Raw genomic sequence first — 20502 nt, forward strand, 5'->3', positions numbered from 1 at the left:
CCCCCTCCCCGCAATCGCGAGGAGGTGGTCTCTGTCGCGACAGGGCGGCGCGGGGGCGGGCTGTGTCGCGACAGACGCGCGAGACTCACCGCAGGAAGGAAGGGGGAGGCAGGCGGAAGGAGGTGTCCGGGGCTCCCGGTCTCTCTGTCGGCGGTCGGACGGGGAAGGAGAAGGAAAGGAAGGGACGGAGCCGGTGAGGTGAGGTGAGCCGAGCGGAGCGCCGCCACCCGCCGCGCCAACGGCCGCTCTGCCTCAGCGGCCGCCGCGCGCTCCTGCACCCAACGGCCGCGGGAGGGAGGGGAGGGGAGGGGGCAGAGAGCGGGGGGCGGGGCCAGCGGGCGGAGGGGAGGGGCCTCGCCCCGCGGCATGCTGGGAGTTGTAGTGCCTCCCCGCGGCTGGGGCCGCTGGGCGCTGTGTGTGTGTGTGTGTGTATGTATATATATATATATGTATGCGTGCACGCCGCATGGTGGCTTGCAGGGGTGTGGGTTTATGCTTTAATATTGACACGTCTCCATATAACGTATGTATAGAGGTGCATGTGTTACAGGGGGTGCGTGTGTTGGTGCTGGGTTTAAAGGGGGAGGTATATTCTACATCATTATTATATTATATTATGTTTGTTTTGTTATGTTATATTGTATTATTCTAATCTGTTATTCTAATATTCTATTGTTCTAATATTCTATTGTTCTATTGTTCTATTTTTATTATTCTGTTATTATGTTCCTGCTTCTACTATTACCACTGCTATTATTATTGTTGTTATGGACGTGGTGATGAGGGACGTGGCTTAGTGGGTGACATTGGTAGTAGAGGGATGGTTGGACCAGATGATCTTGAAGGGCTTTTCCAACCCTAATGATTCTGTGATTCTATTATTATTATTACTATTACTATTACTACTTATAATATTACTACTAATACTATTATTGTTGTTATTTACATTATATATTTTCCATTTTATTATTACTATTACATTATGACTATTACTACTTCCAAAATTACTACTACTACTACTATTGCTGTTGTTGTTGTTGTATTACTACTATTACTGTTTCTATTATTACTACTAATGCTATTACCATCGTTGTTATTATTATTATTATTACCACAGCACATGGATGGGCCCCCGAGGCTCAGGGCTGGGGGTGGTGGGGGCCCCATTCGGAGGGGACCTGGGGGTGCTGGCCATCGTTCAGCCCAAATCCAGCAGGCAGCCCCCCCACATCACCCCTCGGTCACGGTTTGGCTGTGCAGAGGTGAGCGCAGGCAGGAGCCGGGGGCTGCTGCGGGGGGACCGAGCACGTCCCGGCGCGACAAAGCAGCGAGCGCTGCCTCTTCCTCCCAAATCAGTGCCCGAATCCCACAGAAATCAGGGAGGGTTGAGCAGAATTACCCCGTAATCTACCCAAAGCTGGCCGTGCTGGGCTTGGACGGTGCAGAGCTGAAGGGTCGGGGTGACACTTGGGCATGACGAAGCCGAGAACATCTCAGCTGCAAGGCCCCTCTCCTAGCAGTGGGGAGAACTGCATTACCTGGTGTTAATTCTCCGGGCGTTAGGTGCTTCAGGGCACCGAAAACCTGCTGGGGCCAGCCTGGGAGCAGCACCCTTCTCTGCTCCCTCCCCAGGGGAGGAAGAGGAGGGAGAGGCGGGAGGTGCTGCGACGGAGGGCGAGCACGAGGCAGCGCGTGGTGCTGCGTGCGATGCATCACTCACCCCGTGTGTGGCAGCGTGGATAGGTCTCATTACATCCGATAATAGATCTCATTACCGCCCGGTAATAGATCTCATCACCATCCAATTTACTCGGGGAAACTGAGGCACGCAGCGGTGAATGCTGTGCCTCGGGCACATCGGGGCAGAGGTTCGGCTGGGTTTCGGGTCCCGTGCTCGCCTTACTAAGCCACGTCGGCACGGCTGGGTGTAGCTGGCAGCAGCACCCACGGGGTATGATGAAGAAAGCCCTGCGGGGAGGGGACAGGCTCGGCGCTCGTCCCTTGCTATGGAAAAGGAGCAACCTCCGCTCTTTGAAGGAGAGGCTGGTGGTCCTCTGCGGCATGCCCGAGGTCTGGAGGAGCTGGTGCTAAAAGCTGGAGCCTAGCAGAGCTGGGGAGCCAAAACGAGCAGTGACCCAAAAACACATGCACCTGCCTGGGGAACAGAGGGGGTTCCCCCTTTCGTGCCCACTCCCCCCAGGCACAGCATCACCTCTGCCGACCCACCTTGCCGCAGCCGATTTTTCCCCTCCCAGCCCTGAAACCTGGAGCAGCCCCGAGATCATCTTTGATATTTAAACAACTATTTTCTGTTTTCTGACAGCCACACGCTGTTCCAGCCTTCGTGTCGAACAGGTTTTCTGAGTCATATGCAAACGACACCGACACATGGTCCCCTCCAGCGTCCCCGTCAGAGCACGGATGGCCCTGTGATCTCTCTGCAGCGATGGAGGAAGAAACAGTAAAGGCTCTCGGCCAGGTTTTTATGACGCTGCATATGGCCTCGGCGGTGACAGCTCATCCTCACCACGCTGGGGAAGGGAGATGTTCCTGGAGCCACCTCTGCCATGCTCAGCATCTCCTTGTGCTCTTGCACGGTGGGGCTGCAGTGAAAATGGGGGCAAAGAGACCTTGGTGGGCTTCCTTACAGCGGAGAGGAGACCCAGCTAACAGCTCAGGGGTCCCTCGTGGATCTCCCAGTCCAGACTGGACGTTCGAGGTGATTCAGAAGGACACCTGCACAAACTCTGTCAGCAGCCAGTGCTGCCGGGACTGTGGGCACGATGCGCTGCGGTACGTGCCCGCGGCCGTAATCACCACGGTGCCGCGGTCTGTCATTAAGTCCTGAGTCAGCCACCAGCCACACAAACATTTTTTCGATTGTGAGTCAAAGCTGAGTTCCTCGCGGGAAGGGTTAAGAGACTTGGTGCTGGCTGGCAGGTCAGAGCAGGTAAAATATAAGACGCGGCAACAAAATCAGTCAACGCGGGAGTTTTAGAGCAGAGCGTGCTCTTTCCTCTGCCCGGATGTGAACTCGGAGAGGGCCCCACATCGAGTCCTGGCACCAACCCAAACCACCCCGAGCCTGGCAGCCGGTCCCCCCTTTCCCATGCCCAGCAACGGGGACGCTGCTCACGCCTGCGCTGTGCCGAGGCAGGGCTGTGCAACCATTCCCCATCCATCAGGCCCATCGTCTGCGCGGATTAAATTACCTTCTTCCACCAGTTCTTTAAAATTTAATTTGCTTTAAGTTAATAAGCCAACCCTCTCTAAGCACAATTGCCGAAATGTGAGGTCGTGAAGTGCTCCGTACGGGGGAGAGGCGGAGAGGAGCGAGGAGGGATGGAGCCGAGGCACGCAGCGGGTTGCCAGCGGGCGAGCATCGCTTCGGCCCCGCTGATGCACGTTCATTAAAGACTGGGGGCAGAAGGAGCCTACAGAGGGCTCAACTCCAAAGACAATCACAAAAGAAGAGCTCAAGCAGCACACGGAGCCTCCTGCCGAGGGCGGATGGCACCTGATGGCACACCCTGGTGTGCACCCCGTTGCTTTTATCACACGTGGGTCCAAAAGGAAAGTTTGTTCAGCGCTCGCACCGACGCCCCTACCCCTCTCTTGTGCTTCTCCAAAGCCCAACCTGCAGCTGCCGGACAGACGGACACCGGCCCCAAGCCACGGGACAGGAGGACGAGGCAGCACCCATCCCTCGCCCACAAGCAGCAGAGCGGAGGAGGCAGGTGTGACTTCAGCGAGGCACATTCAGAGGCGTAATCAGGCGACGTGACAACACTGTGCATCGCTCGTTGGGACTGGTGCACCAGTCCGGAGGGTGAAAACCAGCTCACAAACATCAGCCTGGCTCCTGGTGCTTACAGCACGGGCACACTCCGTGGGTAACCTCCACAGCCCCCTTGTGCACGTGGGGAAAACGAGGCAGAGAAAAATTAAGCCTCTTTGCCCAGAACGACTTCTGCAAGCAACAGACTGTGGCACCACGGGGACAGATCCTCACCCTTCACTGCACCACCCCTCCGCTGCAATCCGGTGCTGCTGATTTACCACGTACACATCGGTCCATGCCACGTGCAACCACGGGTTAGTTGAAGAAACAAAGCAGCTTTTGAGTCCTATAATCCCATGAATACACACAAAACCACAGATGTCTATATATTTTTGTTTGCTTTCAATATAAGGAGCCAGAGCTCTTTTTTTTTTTTTTTTTTTTTCCCCTGCATGTTATGGAAAAAATCCTGTGCTTTCTGCCTGGGAGCTCATGTGCCAGAAGGCTCGTTACAGCTATGATCTAAGCCACATGAGCCGAGCTGGCTGCGTGGTAACAGACCAATAGCCCTTGCTTGGCTTTCCCCTTTGAAAAAGATAGTTTACGTGGTGTCTTCTGGCTGGCAGTCACATGGAGAGGATAAAGGGAAGGAGACCACTCTGGGCTCTGGCAAAACGAGGCTTGTTTAGTGGGTCCTCAAGGGAGATTTTCACCTAGCACCTGACCAAAAGCCCCCCAAGTTGCATTGCCCCAGCACGGCCACCGCTCCCAGTGCTTCCACCCACTTGGAGGGCCACGGGATGCCAGCAGTGAGACCCCTGCCCGGGACTGGACCCACCAGGTCTCCTCTGGGGACCTCCAGCCAAGGCTTGCGCACCACCAGTTACGTGCTGGTGTGTTTGGGGGAGGCACTGGAAGGCTCCAGCTCTTGACTTTTCTTCTCTAGCCCAGCCAGTTGCCTTGGCCCTTTCCTTGAGGTCTGCTTCTAGATGCTGCCACTGGTTTTTGTAGGTTTGTTTGTTTGTTTGTTTGTTTGTTTGTTTGTTTTTGGGGTGGGGGTCCATCTGTGAATGAACTTCATTTGATATGGTCTCGTCCTCTCACCAGGGAAAACTCCCCTTCTGCAGCCCCTCACCGTTTTATCGCTTTACTCATTACCTGGTACTGAGAAAAGGGGAGGAGAAATTAAACCATCATTTGGTTGAGCGCCCCGTGAGTCACTCAGATACTCAGGTGTGGTATCAACGCCCGCCGCTGGGGCAGCTCCACCCTGCCTTCTCTGCCTCTGCTGTGGGAGCCAGACGGCTTTTTGGGGCTGGGTGCTGGAGCTGTTTCTGGGTAGGGATGATCGCCCGAGGAAGAGGGGCTGCCCATCCGAAAATGTTGCTTGGGATGGATGCTTTAGGATGGAGCACGCGGAGGCGTCCGACGGTGTGCATACGAAAGCTGCAGAACTAACACGAGCAAAGTGTTGGAGAAGCTGAAATGAGTTTTTTTTTCTGGCTCTGTGCTCGTAGCAAGGCCAGGCTGTGACCTCTGCGAGGGCAGGGAACGGAGGCGCGGCGTCCACGCCTGGATCTGGCAGCGGGGATTTTCCCTACGTAGCAACAGTCGTTATGTAGCGATAATACTCGTCAATGTTCGAGGCACTTGAGAAGTACTAATTAATCTGCACAGCAGCCTCGGCAGGTAGGCAGCCAGATACCTTCACCCGTGCTTTATGGCTCGGGGAGACAAGACGAGGAACTGCAGCGACTCGTCCAAGGACTGGGAGGCAGAGGAGGGATGCGAGATAGGGGCAGCAAGGCCAAATCGATGGAAACCCCTCTGGAGAGGAGGTGCTGTGACCATGTTTGTGCGCTCCAGAAGATGTACGGAGCTGGGAGGCTTTTCCTAGCCAGGGAATGAGTTTGGTGGTGCAGTCTGCAGGGCTGAAGATGGGGTTTATGCTCGCTCTTCTCCCCAGGAAAGCCTTGCTGCTCGCTGCTCCTGCCAGGCCAGCTGAAGCACGCACGCGCCTCACCTGAAGGAAAACACAGTGAAATAAAACAAACCGGTTTGGGAGAGCTGCTGCATCAGGACAAGGGGGCTGGTGCAAAGGGAAAACAAAGGAAAACCAGCAGGTCGTGCATCCATGTGTGCAGGAGACGTGAACGAAGTGCCTGGCTTTCCACCCCGCAAAGCAAAACCTCCCGTCGGAGGCACCTTGCTGCTGCATTTCGCGGCTCAGTTTAATTAGGCTAATCACTTCAACGACGGCTCCTGACATTCACCTTCATTAGCCACCAGCAGCCGCGCTCAGCTGCCTTGACTTCAGAGCTATCGGTGTCTGCTTTAAATAACCCACGTGTAAAATCAGTGGGGAGACAGCGTGTCTGGGCTCTCCGCTGGCACGGCCTGCACGGGGCTGGCTGGGAATGCACGGCCAAAGCCAAAAAAGCAGCTTAGCCCTGACAGAGGGTGGGCATGCCCTTCTTGTGGGCGTCTCGGAGATGGGAGAGCTTCTCTCTTGGGTGCTGAGGGTGGGCATCTTGGAAGCAGGGTGCAAGAGAGCTGGGAGGGAAAAGGGCAAGGCCTGAGGATGAGCGGTGCCACAGCCTGTTCCCAAAGCTGCGTGGCTGCAGAGCAAAGCCAGGTCCTTGGGGGCTTGAGAGCCACCCAGGCTACGTGCCATTTGTCCCTCTATATCTGAGGCATCCCCATCACGACACTGAAGGCAGCGATGGTTTCAGACCCGTAGCAAGTAATTCTTGCCCCAGTGCTGACAGCGGTCCAAAAGCCTTTCTTTGCAATATTTCTTTATGAAAGCATCAGCTTGCAAATGAATGCCTGCAATAAATCTGCTCCTGCAGATTGTATTAGTGACTTTTTACCAGTCACTCACTAACCATTATGGCACGTGACACTCATTTTAAAATATAGGAAGACACACATTTATAACTAAGAGTAAATAGAAATAATCAGGGGGTTAGGTAACTCTCATTGCAACTTTTGGGTGCTGTGATCCGATAATTGGTTCTTTAAAAAAGTGAACCTAAGGAAGAAGTGAAACATTCAACTCTTATGAATGATGTGACTGAAGTATTCCTGAGCTTCACTCAGTTTGGTATTCAGCATTTCCCTGAATACTGAACCATTCTGTGATGGTGCATGGGAAAAACCTGGCATGGCTGTGTTCCTTGTGGAAGAGGTGGCCAGGAACAGGTCCTGAGCGCTTATCTCTGCCTTGAAATTCATCGCGTTGCATCAAGTTAAATTTTTCCGTGTTGGCTCTGGCATGCTGTATCTCCTGTATTCATTGGCTGTGCATCTTGGTTTTTGCTGTGACATGCGACATGCTCTCGGGAATGCAATGACACAGGAAAGCTGTCACTGCAAAGCCCTTCCTATAGTCACAGGGGGGCTCTGAGGGCTGCTCATGGGGAGCACACACCCTCCTTCCCAGAAAGAACATTAATTCCCTGACTCTTTCCTGCTGCGAAACCACGTGAACACAGCTCCCTCTGCTCCAAAGGCGACCTTGGGTTGCACCGGGATGCTGCTGGTGACCGCGCCGGAGGGCAAAAGCCACCCTAGAAAGGGAGATGGGACCCAGCATAGCAAACCAAGGAGGCACTCTGGTCCTTCTTCACAGAGCAGCCAGCCTCCTGAGCTTGGTAAATGCCCGCTCAAAGGCAAGAGAAGACTCCCTCAAACCCCAAATGCGCCCTACACCCCTATTGCCAGTGCCCTTCCCACCCTGCTGCAGCGATGGGTGGGGCTGTACCCATCCGTGCTGCGGGAAGGGGGCAGTATGCCATGTACCCCATGTACCCAAGCCTTTAGGTTAAAACCAGTAAAAACCAGCAGTCATACTGGTTTTGCAGCTGCAGAGGCGGTGGCGAGCAGCAGGCACGTGCAGCATTGCTCGCTCCCGGGCTCTGTTCCAGCACCCTCATCCCCGTCCCCTTCCAGAAAGTGGGAAAAGGGGGGAAAAGGCGACGGATGCTGACAAACCCCTGGTTTCTGTACGTCTGCCCGAATATGAATACGGATTTTGATACAACGGACACACTATTTTTAGTTTCCTTTGGGGTGTGTTTGGGAGCAAGCCCTTAACTGTTGCTGTGCTGCTATAGAAACCGTATCCATGTACACGGACGTGTTTACAATGGCTTTAAACGCCATAAACTTCCAAGGGCAAAGTCGAGCAGCTTATTTCCATTAAAGTCACTGCCCTGCTGTGGCTTTCTCTTACTATCGCGTTTATTAATTTGGGACCCTTCTCGGCTTTTAGCTGGTCCCATAAAGCTTTCATTGTGGGAAAGGCTCACCAGCAGCGGCCTACTTATAAAAATAAAATTAAAGAAAACAAACAAGAGCTTTAAGTTTAGGCTTCAGGAAGGGAAAAGGCTTCTCTTTCTTTTTTTTTTTTTTATTTTAAGACTTCCTGAAGTTAACCTTCCCCATCCTTGTTTAGTGATCCACACACAGAAGCATGCAGAGGGGTGAACTGGACCTTCTGCAGCACCAGCCCTGTGCTAGGACCACGCTGCTGCCTTTGCTGGAGCAGCACAAAGCTCTGCAAGTGCCTCATTAGCACTAAGCCAGGTTTCCCTGAATTAGCCCAAATCTGTAGGAATCAGGTTGGCACAGAAGCAAAGGAAACAAACGGGGTTTTGCGTTAGGAGCCTGCTCCTAACCTGATTTAACACCTCAAATGTAGGCAGCACCTACTTTCTCTCCTCCTTTTGCAAGTCTGCCTGTGCTTACCTGGTTATTATTTGTAATTTTGCCCCTGCCAGCATCGCTTATTTATGTTTACCAGGTCGTGCAATGTGGAGTAAAGTTGACAACCAGATAAGCAGCATCTGCAGTTACACCCAGGCAGGTAAGCAGAGGCCAGTGCTGAGTGGCTGTGCTGGCAAGAAGCCCTGGATGCTGTCCCCACCATGATGTTCACAGGGCAGAGGCATCACGACTGCAATGCTCTGATTAAAAAACCCAGAAGCCAAAATGCAGATCTTAGTGCCCACGAACACAGACTCCTCATCACCTACCCGGACACAGAGCTATCCAGCTGCTCTGGCGTGAACGAGTTGGGTGCTCGTGCACAAACTGATTTGATGCTCATGCATGAGTTGTCAGGTGCTCATGCACAAGCAGAAAGGGCTCTTGCACAAATAAGTCAGGCACTCGTGCTTACTGTTGCCCAGGAGTGGGTGATTTGGGTGCCGATGCAGGTGCTAGTTGGGACACCTGTGTGAAGTAATTGGGTGCTTGTGCATGCTCTGACAGGGCGCTCATGCACCCACTGCTCGCTCCCCCGTGTGTTATTGGGTGCTCACGTGTGAAGTAGTCAGTGAGAGCAGCCATCCCTGCGGTTCGTGCCCAGTCCATGCCTCTCCATGCCGAAGCTTGTCCTCGCGAGCTGCTTGAACCCCCAGGCTGTAGGGGTTAATGTGATAACGATCTGAACGCAATACTTATGATGAACTTCATACCTTCTTCCTGAGAAACACATAGCCATATGAACATATATTGCTTGTGAACGTCCTGCAATCTGCGCCTCAGGTCACGCTGCTGGTGTTTCCCCAGATGCTTCTGGTCCCTGAAGCTCCTGTGACCCTCACAGGCAGGTGAGGGAGGGACAAGAGGGGGCTGAGGCATCAGATCTCAGGGGATGTTTTCCATGGGCACATGACTTCAGTAAAAACCACTATACATTTATAGTCAAATACAGAGACTTGTCGATGCCAGGGCCAGCTCTGGATCCCTTTAGTCACGCTAGTTAGCACCTCGCTTGGCAGATGTCAGTGCTGACACACGCAGAGTCACGCCGTGGCTCCTCATTGGAAACACGGAGGTGCTGAAGCAATGTCAAGAAGCTGGAAGGGGACAGGCGCTGGATACGTCCACTTTGGACCGGACAGCTCACGCGCCGCTTCCTTCTGGAGCTCGTCTTCCAGCCTGGACCACGGCCAACACTCGGTCTGAGGGGCTCGACACCCGAGCTGCCATCGGTGTGGCCTGAGGACACCAACCCCGGGTGGCTCCTCAGCTGTCCCTGGCTGAGGGCAGACGCTGTGGTGACACCCAGCAGTGTTGGGGCATGGGACATGCCAGGCTCGAGTCACTGCTGGGCTTCAAAGCCCCACAGCCCAAAGGTCGGAAATCGTCCTGCTGACCCAGAGACATCCCCGATCCAGACCTGGTCTAGGAGGTCAAGAGACGTTGAGACGTGGCTGTTAACGAGAAGCTGGTGCCCTTCCAGAAGGTCGAGTGGGACGGACTACAGCAGGTGGCCACTGGTGCCGCGCAAAGTTAGGGTGTGAGGGTGGAAACCCCTTGAGGTTTCGTGGTGCCGAACGTGCTGTTCTGGGTGAACAACACAGCAGCCAATTCCCTTAACCCCACCGAGCGGAGCATGAGCCGAACCCTTCTCCTCAGGGTGGCATCTGGTCGTCGTTGTCACAGGGGGGAGCGGCCTCCTGTGTGACGCGGCCTACAGGTTTGCGCGTCCTGAGGAGAGAAATCGGCCCGCCTTACCGCAGGCACGAACACGGGGCCTGCATCTGAAAAACGGAATTAATGCAAAGCCAGAATCACAGAGCACAGCAGGAACGTGAAATTATCACCATGGAGAAGTAGCCTTCGGCACAGAGCATCCCAAAATAACTTGTTCTGTGGCTCTGTTTAGGGAAGCCGTAAACGCATCTCGTACATACGCTCTCATGGCAGAGTTGCCCTGTGTGACTACCGAGGGACGAGCTCCTCACTGTGTGGGTTCCTCAGGGTGGTGCATGTCCTCAGCTCTCAGCAGCATCTACAGAACATGCAGGAAGAGCATTCAGGTGTGCTCCTGAGAGACGCCACCAGGATCTTGTCCCCAGATTCACCCATTTCAGCACAGTGGCATAGAAATCTCCACTGGGCATCTTGCACAAGCCACCCCATGACCCCGTGGAGCCATCAGCTGGAGCTGGGGGGACCCTGAGGACCACCCAGTGCACCATGGCAGGATGCGGCTCATCCCACATCCTCGCCCCGTGCCGAACACGAAGCTCAAGCTGCTGGCCTGGTGTCAGCTGCAATGGGTGGAAAGGGTCCGGAGAAGTGCTCCAAATACTTGCACAAAAAAAAAGATTATCGCTCCCGGCTTCCTTGGCTCTACCCGTCATTTCACTGCGGAGGGGCCGTGGTTGGTTTTTGTCCTTTCCCTCAGAGACGGAATCAAAATGCACTTTGCAGTTGCTCTTAAACCTCGATTCAACCCATGGATTTATTTTGGTTTTGACCAGCCTGGGGGCACCGGGGGAGGCAATGTGCCAGGCTCCTGTGGTGCGGAGAGCATCCACCACCCGCACTAGGGCAACAAATCGGAGCTCAAATACAGCCAAATGAGCAGAAAATCCTCCTGAGGTGTTATGTGCCTTTCTCCTCCCTCCACACTCAGGACCTTGCCACAGAAGAGGCAACCAGTCTGCGTGCACTCACTGACCCAAACCTGCTTTCCTCCACTTGAGGGGCTGAAGCCACCCAAGCGATGCTGATGGAGGCGAGGGAGGGAACGTGGCTGGCAGGTGCCAACGCCATCCCTCTGCTCCCAACACAATAACGTGCTTCCCTCGGGCCGCTTCAGGAATGCACTTAAGCACTTGTTAAACCTCTGGCGTACGCTTAAATCCCCAGGGTTTTCTTTCCTTAAGCCCCGTGTGCTTTCTCCACGTGCTGAGCCAGGTCGCTCGTGCATGCAGTGGGAAAACCTTGCTGCTACCACCATCCCTCACTGAAGATCAGACTGCAACAGGACAGATGCTATGCTATTTATTAGAGCAGGCTACTGATCTTAAGCGCAGGGTCAAAGAGAGGGGGAGCAGAAGGTAAAGAAGGTAAAAATATTTCTTAGCTACCAGAATAAAAGGGTGTGAGGAGCAGACAGACCTTGCAGAGAATACATGCCTACAGGGGAGTTATCAGCTCAATGTTTTTTTCTACGTGCTTTCCTATTTCCTGATGAAGGATGGGAACCCTTCAGTACACTACATTATTCAGAAATTCATTTGGGATGTCAGAGCACACCTAACCCATGTTTCCTCACTGCCAACCCTCAGCATCCCCTAGGACCAAGGTTCAGTGGCCGAGCTGTGGATGTACCCTGGGAAATTACCTAAATCTTTTGGTGCTTCTTTTTTCCAACCACAAAAACAGATCCTACAAAGGCCACAGTCCAAGCAAGCCACCCACCTCACGCACCTACTTCCCCTGTCCCGAGATGCTGGGACTCATCTAGAGCCAAGCAAGCACCCAAGCCCAAATTCGCCAAGCACCAAGACGAAAGCCACTGTTGAGCAGCTAGCACATTTTTACTGATCTTTTAGATGCAGTAGCAGGATGGGTGGTGTTAAAACCCTGCTAATGTGGTTCAAGAACAAGGGGAAAGCAGCTCCGGGGGCACGGCTGCTGTGGCCATAGTTCACTTGGTGAGCTGGAGAAATAGGCCACGGGGTTGAGGTAGTTAAAAAAAAAGCAGCAATACAGGGGAAAAGCAAAACTGGGAGGTCTTGGTGTAAGGTTTCAAACAGCATCAGTAGCTTTATAGGACACATCTACAGTGGTAATGTGAATATTTTGGCTGTAAGGAGCTGAGCAGGGAAACGCGGCTGTATCTTTAAAGCAATCTATGTCTGTTTAAAGAGGGAGAGAAAAAAAGGGCTTTGAAATCAGAGACTCAGAAAATATAAGAAAAAAACAGTTCGAAACCACTGCATTGTTTATGGGTGTTGTGTCGAACCTGAAGTAAAGATGTTTTTTGGAAAAAAATCCGTCCCCATACCTTTGTCCCCACCCCCCCTTTACGGAGCAGGTATTGGGGGCTCAGCCTGCCGAGCAGAGGCCGTCCCTCGGTGTCACCGCAGCCGGGAGGCTGCAGAGCGCTCCCCTGCTCGCCACGGGAAGGCTTTCATCCTTGTTTTGATACCTTTTCAGGGCTGGGCTTTTTTTAGTGTAATAGCTCATTTATTCATGTGTTCCTCATACATTTATTAATGACTGAGGAATCGGTTGTGCCATCCACCGTAATTAAATGTATCAAATCAAATCTTGGCTGTTATTACAGATGAGGCAGGCGAGCATTCTTTATTTTTTTTTTGCATCGAGCATCGAAGAAATAACTATATTAAGATCTACACCCAGCGAGATGCAAGAGGAGCACTCCTGAAACTGAAAGTTGCACTGCAGAAATACTTGGGAGATCAAAGGTTTTCTACCTTCCTTGAAGCTGTGCTGGAAACAAGCAGCTTTTTTCTTCTTTTTTTTTTTTTCAAAATCCTGCATTTTATTTCAAGATCAGTGGGAGCTGATGCCTCGTGTGTCTGTTCTCATTTGCTGGAAACCCAAATGAGTTTTTCTTAACCCTTTCTCGGTCCCTTCTGAGAAAACCCTTGAGGGGTGGGAGCCGTGGGCTCATGCCACCCGAGATGGCCCTGAGGTGCTGGTGGAAGCCGTGGCGATGTGACCCACGTGGATCCACTCCCTCCCCACACTGAGACCACGACAGTGGACAAACCAAGTCCTCCTGGGTTCAACGATGCCAAGCCCTCCATGCCACCACCTCCTGGGACATCCCTGACCTCCCTGTGAAGAGGGTTTTGGTGAGGAACCCCATAAAGCACTGTGACATTTGTTGTACCCATGGGCCACCCCAAATCTAACCTAAAACGAGTGAAATCAGACATTCACTCACGATTACGCATGGGCAGAGCTGGCTTCGAGCACCCATTAAAGTCATTAAATCCAACACCCTACAAGTCTCCGTCTGCCTCCCTGCTTCCATTTGTCATTATTTCCTTTCAAACCAAAGTCCAGCCATGTCAGAACCACGCCACAGCCTCCAGGTGTCCTCATGGATGCAATGAGGGGAAAAACATGTTAAAAAGGAGGTCTGTCCCCCGTTCCCATCCAGCCAGGCTCCCCCTGGGACGGCTGCCCCCCAAAAACAGACTGGGGGATTTGGTGTGTGGTGGTAGGACCCATTTTACCTGAAGAAGGTGTAGCAGAGGGGAGCAATAAATGAAAGTTTCCTCCCGTACAAGCAAGCAGGGTGAGTCACATCGTGCTTGTGCTTTCATCGAGGCAGCTAAAAGAGAGGAGAAGCCGTAGGTGCAGGTCCCAGCCCTGTCTAGACTCCATAACACCTCCACAAAAGGAGGAGAACAGGCAAAGGAAGTGAAAGGACAGGCTCCTCTCCCTCTGAGACAGGAATAGCGTCCCAGTAATTAAAACCTAATCAGAGACATCATTAAGTCGCAGTGCCCCAGCGCCTCAAAGACAAGCCAGCACCACCTGTTGACCTGCCTGGGTGGGAAGCAGCACTCCATGGTCTACATGGGGCACAGCCAAAAGGTTTTCTTGGTGCTCTGCTAAAAGCAGAAGGCACCAAATAACCCCACAGGAATACTATATGTCCTGAGGATGGCCTGGGCACCGTAGGGGTGCTGTGGCAGCCCCTTGTGGGGGTAAGGAGAAGAGGTAAGGTCCTGAAAACGTAGACACCCGTTGCTGCTTCAGATCATGATGCAGTGCAAAAATCAATCATGTTGCCTACAACCTCAGCACGGCGAGGCCATCCATCTCAGCGGGACTTCCTCTGCGTAAAGCAGGGAGCCCCTTTGACCCGAGGGACTCTGCTTCCGACAGCGGAAACCAAGAAGGGGCAAAGTTCACCCAGGTCCAAACAAGCCTCTCCTCGAGCCACGCTGCTTGCGTGGCTTCCCTGCAAAAGGCCACGAGTGCCCTGAATAAAAGGGGAATGAGCGGTGTTTTTTTTTTTTTCCTCCCAGAGGAGAAGGTGCTTGCAAGCCGAGAGCAAATTTGCACATCAAGGTGGGGATGCTGCAGCCCTGCCAGCCCATGACTGGGGTGGCAAATGGGTGTTGTGGTGTGAAGGCATGAGCAGAGCTAGGAAAGGGCTCGCTTCCTAAAGTGCTTCGTCACTTTGGGTGACTTCTGCATCATCTGGGCTGCGCGCTCGGGAGTGACTCACCCGAGCGGGGCTGGAGGGATGCTGAGGAAAACAGCAGGGCAGCTGGTGAAGCTCCAGTTCTAGTGAATTTCTGGCTAAATGGATTTAGCACCCAAGGAGCAGCCAGCGGTACTTAATAACTGCATCATGCTCCAAGTGACCAGACCCAGGGATGCAATGCCATGGCAGATGACAGAGGAGATGCCAGCAGGCGCTCCTGCTGGGTCCTCTTTGCTCCAACATGGGCACGACTTATTCTTCCCTTGTGGGTGCGGTGCCGGGACACGAAGGGAATTTCAGACTTGGAAAACAAGTGATGAGGAGCCCTCACTGTTCCCTTCCTCTTCCCACGGGGAGGCGGCGGGTCAGGAGGAGGTGACGGCGGAGGCAGGGTGCGGGGACAGGCTGTCCCCACCCCTGGAAGTGCTCCATCATCCCACCGCATGCCTGCGGCCCTCCGTGACGTGGGGACGTCAATGTGCCGGGAGCCGGCGACGTTTTCCTTTGCTTCCTTTAGAGGGTGGGAAGAGGAGGGACGGGGGAAGAGGACAACTCGGTCTGTAGAAGAAAAAATAAAGAAAGTGGAAGATGCGGAGCGCTTGGCAGAGACCCAAGGCGCGAGAGCACAGAGACCGTGAGAAAAATGTTGGTTTGCTGCCCAAGTGGACGGAAATCAGATGTCATGGCGGGGCTTTGCAGGGCTGGTAAGTGCAGGAAAGGAGGGAAGGCCCACACAGGGCCTCGATCCCGATAGAGTTATCCACGGGGATTGCTCCCACCAGCATCACGAGCCTCCTAACACGGAGTAAATCAGGTGGGATTTGATGCTGTGGGTAGCTGAGGAGAAGGGAGATGTGAGGATGGGGAGGAAGCCGTTCTGAGGCTTGCTGGAAGCAGATAAGGACAAGTGGCACCAAGTGACGTCTGTCGTGTCCCTGAGAGGCTGGGCGAGCCGCTCTTCAGCAGCACGGCCAGCAGCAGCCCATCCCCATGCCACACACGCCTGCTGAGGGATGAGAGGCACAGGGTGGGAGCCAGGCTCTCATCCCCTGATGGGCTTTACAGCATCTCTGCGCCACATGAGGGTCCCGTAGGGAAATCCCCTACTGGCAGCCCCGAGGAAGGAGCTGGAGGCCCTCTCCAGAGGTGTGGATGGGGAACCCATGCTCAAGACACGCAGGCAGCCTCAGGAGGAGCCAGCAAGCACGCCTGTCACTGCGGTCAGTGGGGACATTAAGGCAGTGTGGAACCTTAAAAAGAAAAAAAAAAAAAAAAAAGATAAGAAAACCACCACAACAAAACAGAATTCCTACATCTCTACGCTCACACAGCACCTCTGTAGCCTTGCAGGGCCTCAGCTGGGGATGTTTGGGATCAGGGCTCCCTCTAGAGGGTTTTGAAGCCCCAGCAGAAGGCCGTGCGGTGGGGTCCCAGGGCTGAGCACCCCCGTGTCCCCTGGCACCACCAGCTACACAGAGCCAAGGGCTCATCCCCACATCTTGCTCAACCTCTCCTGTAGGGCAAGGGCACAGCCCTTCCTCCCCCAGAGGCCGTGCTTGCATGGGGTGGCATTAAGGTGCCTTGAGCCAACCTGAGCGTCTTCAGCTCTTTTATGGGGGCAGAGAGGCTCACCCAGCCACCGAAGAGCCTCGTGGAGCTGCAGGTCCACCCTTTGGGTAGGGTGCAGCACGATGCTGCAGGTCAGCTGGAGACAGCAGAGCCCTCGAGGCTCAGAGGAAGGCTGAACTTTAGCTCTGGCCGTGCTGAAAACCGGGCTGGCTCCTCAGTGGTACCACGCTGCTGTGAAGAAGCAACCTTAGAGGATGACCCAGCTGGGGACTGTCCCCGATCCTATGGAGCAGCTCATCACGGGCCTGTCTGCCCCCAGCTGGGGGTGGTGGCAGTGATTTACCACTAGCGACGTGTCCCCGGCTAATAACTTCATTACAGTGCAGACTGCCCAAAGCAATGAGGGACTTCAAACATGTCCATAAGAAATAATAATAATAATAAAAAAATGGAGATGTTAACTCATCCTCAAGGTTTTAATTAGAGTGCCGGCAGGAGGCAGGTAGATGGCTCCACAGCATCTCATGGGCTTTGCGAGGGGGATCGCAGCTCTCCGGCTGCTTGGGCTGAAGTTGCAGGTAGAGAGAGGTGAGGCCTCAGGAAAGAAGAGGGGGAAAAAAGGTCGTAATGTTGATTTAGCTGCCCGCTTCCCCCGGGGGGCAGGAAAAAGCTAGAAAAAAGCCACAAGAAGCTGTGCTCTGCTCTGATTGCCATCAGCTCTGCGGCTGGGACCGAGTTTCCCCATGCAGACACTGGCGGAGGAAGAGCAGGACCCAGCAGGCACCGGCAGCTCCTCAGGGGTTTGCAGCCGCTGGTTTCCTCACGGACCTTCACTAGATGGTGCTCTACACCATCCCTTCAAAGCCCCTTTGCAGCCTGAGAACGTTCCCGTGCTGCATTTTCAGCTGTAATCCTAAATGGGAGGGAAAAGGGCTCTTTGGGAGACGTTTCCTGCAGAGGCAATGCTGCGTGGTGGTGGTGGTGTTTGGAGGAGAAACCGTCTAGCTGGTCCCTGCTACGCTGAACCTCAAGGAAATGCTGAGAGGAAGAGGAGGTCAGCCGGAGCGAAGGGCATGGCCGCTCACAACCTGTCTGGAAGGACCAGTTGTCCTGCTTCGCACAGGTTCACCCGCTGTGGAGGAGTCACGTCCCGGCAGAAGATGTCCAGACTTGCCCTCAACATCCTCGCAGGGTGATAGCTTCGCCACCCGGAGTGGCTTTAGCTGGTGCTGCAGGTGCTGCGTCCCCAGCAGAGCCCACCTCTGCCTCCCCACCAGGGCTCACCCGAAGGAGGACACTGGGCTGCTCTCAGCCAGCACTGCGGGTGCACGTTGGGTCTGCAGCTCCTTCCCAAAGCGTCCTGGCACCTCCAGCACCTCCAGTCCCAGCAGAAGCCACGAGGCCGGACCTCGTGGTGCCTCCTCCTTCCTCCCTTCAAAGTCCCAGTGCTGTCACAAGCACGGCCTCTGCTGCAGGGTGCTGGGCTCGGGGTCTGAGGCAGTAACTGGGCTGAATTACGGCTCTGTGCCACAGGGTGGATGCTCTCCAGCACCCTCCTGAAGCCCGGCGAGCTTGCTGCGCCAAGGCAGAGCTCTTTCCAGCTTAGCAAACCGAGCTTTTAAGCTGAGCCCGTCAGCCAGGAGATAAACACACTTAAAGTGTGTTTATTGCCCTTTGATAGGGAATACGATGTGTGGTTTTATACAGCGTGGGAGCGGAGAGGCTCCAGGGTGGCTCTCTGGCTGTGCAAGAGCTTTCCGGCAATGGAGATGGGGCTGCTTCAGAAAGAAAAAGGCTTTAAAGGCTTCAGCTCTGTCCCCTTGCCATCTCCTCTGCTTCCTTTTCTTTCCTTTGGGGGTTCCTCACGTTAAAGTCTCCGTGCTGTGGGTACTTTCAGCACGCACAACGTAAGATGTTTACCTTGAGAAGCCATTGAGAGCATTCAAGAGGCTCTTCAGAGCTTCCTGGGCCCTGGCAGAGCAGATCTGTCAGAGCCTGAGCAAGCAGATCCGCTCTGTGAGAACGAGGAGCCCATCTCCTGCTCAGGAGTTGGGTTTGGGCCACCCCCTCAGTCTTCATTTGGAGCAATAAAAGAACTGGGCCCAGCCTGAAGGCATCTCAAGAAGGATCTTTAACAGGCATCACTGCTACGGGCAATGAAGTTGTTTCTGCAGAGATTCAAGTAGGTCCTTCTTCCAAGGCAATAGATTTTTTTTCTGGGTTTACCCGATTTTCTTCTTCAAGTCTTCCTTCAGGCCTTGGCATCATCCAGGTCTCCTGATAAATCATTCCCTGGGCACACAGAGGAGAAGTTTTGGGAGCCACAGGTGGAGCTATGGGCTGTAACCTCAGCTAGCCACATGTCGCTCTCATCCCAGTGAGCCACCTAGGTCTGTCCTGGTGTGGGCTCCCTCGATGCCAGCCCAGGTCCAAGCAGTCCTCTTGCTGAGGAGAGGTGATGCTGGGGCTCCACCACACGCTCTCCTCCCACTGCGCCCTCACCTGCTTTTCCTTCGGTGTCTCAGTCCTCTCCTCGTGGGCTCTGCCAACAAAACCATCCATCCGGGATGGGTGCCCCTTCCAGCTCTGCACAGTTACACCCACCCCAAACTCTGCAGAAAGCAGATGGACATTTGCCATTTCTCCCGGTTTGATTTTGCTGCAGGGTCAGGCAGAAACTGCTGCCTGCCTGTGGTGTCCCCATCGCCACTGCAGGCTGGAGCTGCTCCAGAATCAGGGACATCTTGCTCGGATGGCAGCTGCGAGTCCAAATTCCCCAGAGATGCAGTGCAGAAGCACTGACAGAGACCTTGTTATGACGCTGCACGCATATGCTTTGTGGTAAGGCTGTGATAACTATCAAATGCTTCTTTTCCCACTTTCCCAGCAGGGCACCAGCGTTGTTGCCATCGCCCCGTCTCCTCGTCTCTTCAGGAGCGCCCTCGAGGACCGGCTTTGCATTTGGCTGAACAAGATGTTCTCGTTTGAGGAAGTGCAGCAGTGTTTTTCCTTGTTTTTCCACCCGTCCTCACAAACCGCACCAGTCGGGTGAGGCAGGCAGCTTTTCCTCCTGCCGTTTCGAGCAGGGTGCATCCCAGAGCAGGTTGGGTGGTGTCCTCCTGAGCAGACGTCGGGAGCATCCAAGCCTCAGCCTCTTGGGTAGGGGTAGAAATTCCCACAGTGTCACTGGTGTGTGGGGCCTGTCCTGGGCACCGGGGTGCTCGGGCAACACCGCCCCATGCAATGCCTCTGCCTGCTCAGCGGGTGATGGAGGACACGTGTGGCCCTCAGCCAGTCTGGTCATCGTGGGTCGTACTGGGCACAAACAACGGGGTTTGCAGCGCTCATGTGGGAGCTCGGTTAGTTCAGGTGTGACTGCCAAAATAGTCCGTGCACGAGCACCTGGTTAATTCATGCATGTGTGCTCTATTAATTTATGCACAGGAGCTCAAATAGTTCATGCATAAGCACCGAATTAATTCATGCAAGAATCCCCAATTAATTAATGCATGAGGACCCAATTAGCTGATGCATGAGCACCCAATTAATTTATGTATGAGCCCAATTGCTTCATGCATGAGCACCCAAAACGCTCAAGCATGAGCAAGCAAAGAATTCATGCATGGGCTCTGGAGCAGTTCATGCATTAGCACCCAACCTTCGCTCGTGCATGAGCACCCAATCAATTCATGCACGGGCTCCCAGTTGGTCCATGCACAGCACCTGACCAGCTCGTGCATGAGCACACGATTAATTAACATGTGTGTTGATTTACCTGTGAGCACCTCCTTATTTCACAGCTGAGCATGCAATTAGCTCACATGTGAGCACCCAATTAATGCAGGTGAGGTGCACGGGGCTCCTCTACTTTGGAGACCTCGCCAAGTCCACGTGAGCACCAGAGCCCCCGAGCCCCTCACTCTGACACCTTCAGTCCCACCAGCTACGTGGTGACCCCTTTCTGCCAGACCAGGGGGTGCCCACAAAACCCCCCACGCCGGCCTCTCCCAGTTCCCCCAGCTCACCAGATATTAGGGCATGCTGGAAATGGACCCCAACTTCTCTCCTTCTGCTGTTGTTGGGAATCTGGCGGCCATCTCTCGATGATTTCCAGTCTTTTGAAAGCTAATAATAAATGGTTTAATTGAAA

The 20502-nt window shown here is 54.0% G+C and overlaps 1 protein-coding gene and 1 long non-coding RNA gene across 3 annotated transcripts in view; one reads left to right on the forward strand and one right to left on the reverse strand.

Moving 5' to 3' along the window:
* PELI1 (pellino E3 ubiquitin protein ligase 1) overlaps positions 1 to 305 on the reverse strand; it is a 44978-nt gene extending 44673 nt beyond the window's left edge. For both annotated transcript variants that reach the window (XM_080586525.1, XM_080586524.1), the window contains exon 1: positions 90 to 305. The gene's annotated coding sequence lies outside the window, so the exon portion shown is untranslated. The remainder of the gene's footprint in view (positions 1 to 89) is intronic.
* LOC308192688 lies at positions 68 to 12583 on the forward strand. The gene is made up of 2 exons (XR_013949010.1): positions 68 to 198; positions 2324 to 12583. It is a non-coding gene; the product is annotated as an uncharacterized lncRNA (long non-coding RNA).
* Positions 12584 to 20502: the final 7919 nt, after the last annotated feature.

Source organism: Anser brachyrhynchus (assembly GCF_964034855.1).
Source record: "Anser brachyrhynchus genome assembly, chromosome: 3".
NCBI lineage: Eukaryota > Metazoa > Chordata > Aves > Anseriformes > Anatidae > Anser > Anser brachyrhynchus.